The sequence below is a fragment of the Myotis brandtii genome, unplaced genomic scaffold (assembly GCF_000412655.1).
Source record: "Myotis brandtii unplaced genomic scaffold, ASM41265v1 scaffold259, whole genome shotgun sequence".
Classification (NCBI taxonomy): Eukaryota; Metazoa; Chordata; class Mammalia; order Chiroptera; family Vespertilionidae; genus Myotis; species Myotis brandtii.
In genome coordinates, this window is record NW_005359840.1 from 615655 (window position 1) to 620742 (window position 5088).

Genomic DNA, 5088 nt, shown 5'->3' on the forward strand with positions numbered 1-5088 from the left:
CCAAGTGTCTTGAATGCCATCTCACTGTTCATTCTCTTGGTTTACAAATCTATATTTTCAAATAGAGGACTTTTATTTCTTTGTAAAACCCTGCTAAGCTCCACTGCCTTCAAAAGATAATGATGGGCACAGACATTTCTAGTCATAAAAACTGTCATTTAGATACATGACATGACAGCTAAACAAATTTCAAGAAACCATAGATTCGTGGACTTATCTATAGAGTCATATTTTTATACCTGAGTAAACCTAATATCTTCCTGCAAGTGAAAATTTTGAAGACTTTGAAATATCTGAATGATTTTCATTGTGAGACCAAACTGAAATTTTTATTTTTCGTGTGTTTATTTGGTACTGTGGCCAGATTGAAGTCAGCCTTGGTATATACTGCCCTCATCTGCTTTAGTGTTCTTCTCTCCTCCCTTCCCCAGGCCAAATACTGCTTGCTGCTATTATCTCGATTGGTACATACAAGCTGCTAACTAAGTCTGATTTAAGATAGAATAGACATTGACAGCTATTTCCTGGTTTTTATTTTTTAATTTCACTAAATATAGACTTGCATCAGGGAGACTAAATGATAACAGCTTTGGAAAGGATTGACTCTGGTAAATGGGCTAAAATTTAGTATTTCCCCCATTGACTTTCATTTTCTAACACATTGTTCCCTGTGCTATATTCTGAGGCCGTAGCCTACATAATTCTGTATTACATTCCAGATCTACAATGAAATATCAGGGAAAAAGCATTATGTAATACAGAAGAGGGGAAAAGGCAGTATAGCAAGAAGGCATACATACATTTATCTCAAAACAATCGGATTTTTATAGATTTTCAATTTATTATAGTGTGGCAAAATATCAGAAGCTTACCTTCTGTTTTTATCATAGACGCTAAGATCAAATAACACTATTTAACTATTGAAGTTCCTATTATTAATGGACGTCCTGAACTGAATTGGCATAAACCAGTGCTAAGTTTGCTAATGGTGTCACAGACAAGAATGCCAAATCTATCAAAGGGTTCTGCCTTTGATATCAGGCTCAGAAAGCCTATAGTTTCACCCTTTCCCTCCTTGGATTATTTTTAAGCAAATTCCATCCATCATATAAATTTATCTACAAAATTTTCAGTATGTATCTCTAAGCAAAATAATCATTTCTGTGAAAAATTTCAATACATTATTACAGCTAAAAGAAAATTAATTAAATGTACAATAGATGTGCAAATTTCCCCAAATGTTTTCGATTTTTTTAGTAGTTATTTGTTAAAATCCAAATCCAAACAAATCCATCCAAACACTGTATTTGTTTTACATGTCTCTTAAATCTCTTTTAGTTTAAAAGTTTTCTGTTCCACTTTCTATTTTCTTGCAGTTTATTTGTTGAAGTAGTTATGTTTTTTTGTTTGTTTTTTCTCTCTCTCTCATAGAGTTCCTGACATTCTGTATTTTATTAATACAGCCCTGTGGTATTAAAAACAAGCATGCCCTCTATCTCTTACATTGCTTGTAAACAGATTTTAATATAAAAATATTGTCAGATTCAGGCAATATTGGCTTTGTTTGTTAACAATACTTAATAGGCATTATTTTAACCTTTTTTATTATCTCACCATATAAAGTATATAATGTCTAGTTTTCTCTCTTTTAATGATTTTAGGATTGATCATTGAAATCAGCTATTAGCTGATACTGCATTACACAAAATTTCATAAGCTTTTCATTATTTTATCAGGGTGCTAAAACTGATGACATTCTGAGTCTATGATTACTCCCATTATTAGTTAACATTCTTCTAATTCTTTTTATTTAAATTCTTTATTGTTTAAGTATTACATGATTCTCCTTTTCTCCTCATTGACCTTACCCTGGCCACGCCCCCCAGCACATGCCCTCACCCTCCTATTTTTTGTGTCCATTGGTTATGCTCATATGCATGCATACAAGTTCTTTGGTTGATCTCTTATCCCCTCAGCCCCGCCTTCCCTGATTGGTTGGACAGTCTGTTCAATGCTTGTATGTCTCTGGTTCTATTTTTGTTCATCAGTTTATGTTGTTCATTATATTCCACAAATGAGTGAGATCATGTGATATTTATCTTTCTCTGACTGGCTTATTTCACTTAGCATAATGCTCTCCAGTTCCATCCATGCTGTTGCAAATGGTAAGAATTCCTTCTTTTTTACACAGCAGAGTAGTAGTATTCCGTGTAGATGTTCCCCAGTTTTCTATATAACATTGGAAAATACATTCTCCCATGCAGTGGGCTTTCTTGTTGTTTTGTTGATGATTTCTTTTGCTGTGAGAAGCTTTTTATTTTGATGTAGTCCCATTTATTTATTTTCCCCTTAGTTTCCATTGCCCTAGAAGCTGAATCAGTAAAGATATTGCTACCAAAAATGTCTGCTATTTTGCTTCCTATGGCTTCTTCTAAGATTTTTATGGTTTCCCGTCTTACATTCAAGTGTTCTATTCATTTTGAGTTTACTTTTGTGTATGGTGTAAGTTGGTGGTCTAGTTTCATTTTTTTGCAGGTATCTGTCCAGTTTCCCCAATACCATTTATTAAAGAGACTGTTTTGATTCCATTGTATGCTCTTGACTCCTTTGTCAAATATTAATAGAGTGTAATGGCTTGGGTCTATTTCTGGGTTCTCTGTTCTGTTCTATTGATCTAGATGCCTGTTCTTGTGCCTGTACCAGCCTGTTTTGAGTACAGTGACTTTGTAGTATGACTTGATATCTGGTATTGTGATTCCTTCAAATTTGTTCTTCTTTATCAAGATTGCTGCAGCTATTCAGGGTCTCTTCTTGTTCATATAAATTGTTGGAGTATTTGTTCTAGATCTGTGAAATATGCCATTGGTATTTTTATAGGGATTGCATTGAATCTATAGGTTGGTTTGGATAGTATGGACATTTAATGATGTTAATTCTACCAGTCCATGAACATAGTATATTCTTCTACTTGATTATAGCTTCCTCTATCTCTTTTTCCAACATCCTGTAGTGTTCTAAGTACAAGTCTTTTTACCATCTTGGTTAAGTTTATTCCTAAACTAGAGGCCCGGCGCATGAAATTTGTGCATGAGTATGGTCCCTAGGCCTAACCTGCGATCAGGGCCTTGCCCCCCTCTGCCACCCACTTTGGTTCTCCGTTTGCCATCAGGTGATCGGAGCCTGATGGCTGGGGGAAGGGACCAAGATGTTGACCATTCCCGCATGCTCACCAGCCCTGCCCCTGCCACGGGTTTCCCTCTGTGTGTGGTGCAACAGATGGGGCGGGCACCTTGACCTGGAACCACCTGTGTCCCCTGCCATCCACCCCCGGTCCCCATTTGCCATCGGGCGATTGGAATCTGCCAGCTGGGGAAAGGGACCGAGGGGTGGTCAGTGCACCTCATAGTGACTGGTCAAGCAATTGTTCTGGTCATTCTGCCATTAGGGTCAATTTGCATATTACCCTTTTATTATATAGGATAGAAGCCTAGTGCACGGGTGGGGGCTGGCTGGACTGGCCTGATGGGGGCCCTGGATCGGGGTGGGAGTCCCCACTGGTGGGTGGGGCTGGCTGGGATGAGGGACCATGGCGGGTTTGCAGGCTGGCCACACCCCCAATTGGGGTGGGGGTCCCTGTTGGGGGGTGTGGCCAGCTGGGGCTAGGGCTCCCTGTTGTTCTGGTCTCTGGTTGTTCTGGTCCTTCCACCATTTTGGTCTCTGGGCTTTAATTATATAGGATATCTTAATTTTTTGTTGCAATTATAAATGGGATTGTTTGGTTTCTCTTTTTGAGAATTCATTATTGGTATATAAAAATGTCATCAATTTCTGGGTGTTAATTTGGTATCCTTTTACATTGCTAAATTCATTTATTAAAATATAGTAGTTTTTTGTAGTCTTTAGGGTTTTCTATGTAAAATATCACGTCATCTGTGAATAATGAGAGTTTTATTTCCTCCTTTCCAATTTGGATGCCTTTTATGTTTTCTTCTTGTTGGTTTGCTGTGGCTAGGACCTTCAGTATTCTTTTGAATAAGAGTGGTGAAAGCAGACTTCCTTGCCTTATTCCTGTTCAATGGTTTTAGTTTTTGCCCATTAAGTATGATGTTGGCTGTAGTTTTGTCAAATATGGCCTTTATTATGTTGAGGTATGATCCCTCCATCCCCACTTTGCTGAGAGCTTTTCTGAAAAACTAGAGGCCCTGTGCGTGAATTCATGCATGGGTGGGGCCCCTCTGGGTGGCCTGAGGGGATAGGGCCAAAACCCAGAGTTGAACGTTGCCTGCAGCTCCTACCTGCTGCTCCCGCTCATCCTGGCCCCACTGTGTCTGCCATGGGCTCGCACCCAACCAGCCTGCTGTGGGCTCGCACCCAATCAGTCCAGATTGGGAGAGGCTTGTGCTGCCACAGCAGTGCTCACCAACCATAAGCCCTACATCTGGCGCCCTCCCGAGGGGAGTGGCCTGTGGGATGGGGCCAAAACTGGCTCTCCAACATCCCCCAAGGGGTCCTGGATTGCAAGAGGGCACAGGCCAGGCCAAGGGACCCCACTGCTGCACGATTGGGCTGGGCAGAGACTGCGGGAGGGCTCCAGGGCATGTCCGGCCCATCTCACTCAATCTCGATCAGCCGGACCCCAGCAGCAAGCTAACCTACCAGTCAGAGCATCTGCCCCCTGGTGGTCAGTGCACGTCATGGCTACTGGTCGACCAGTCACCTTTCTTCCCCCTGGTGGTCAGTACACATCATAGCGAGCAGTTGAGTAGCTTCAGCATATCATTAGCATATTACGCTTTGATTGGTTGACCGATCACTAGACAACCAGACAATTAGCATATTAGTCTTTTCTTATATAAGACTAGAGGCCCAGTGCACAAAATTTGTGCATGGGGGGGGTGTCCCTCAGCCTGGCCTGCACCCTCTCCAATCCTGGACCCCTTGGGAGATGTCCCTGTGGGGTCAGGCCTAAACTGGCAGTTGGACATCCCTCTCACAATCCAGGGCCACTGGCTCCTAACCACTGTGTGCCTGCCTGATCACCCAAACCGCCTCTGCCTGCTGGCCTGATCGCCCCCTAACTGGCCCTCC

General features: G+C 41.3%; 1 long non-coding RNA gene across 1 annotated transcript in view; it reads right to left on the bottom strand.

Annotated features, from left to right (window-relative positions):
* Nucleotides 1-3931: 3931 nt before the first annotated feature.
* LOC106726384 overlaps nt 3932-5088 on the bottom strand; it is a 2126-nt gene continuing 969 nt past the window's right edge. The window contains exon 2 of the long non-coding RNA XR_001362451.1: nt 3932-4015. This is a non-coding gene — a long non-coding RNA (uncharacterized LOC106726384). The remainder of the gene's footprint in view (nt 4016-5088) is intronic.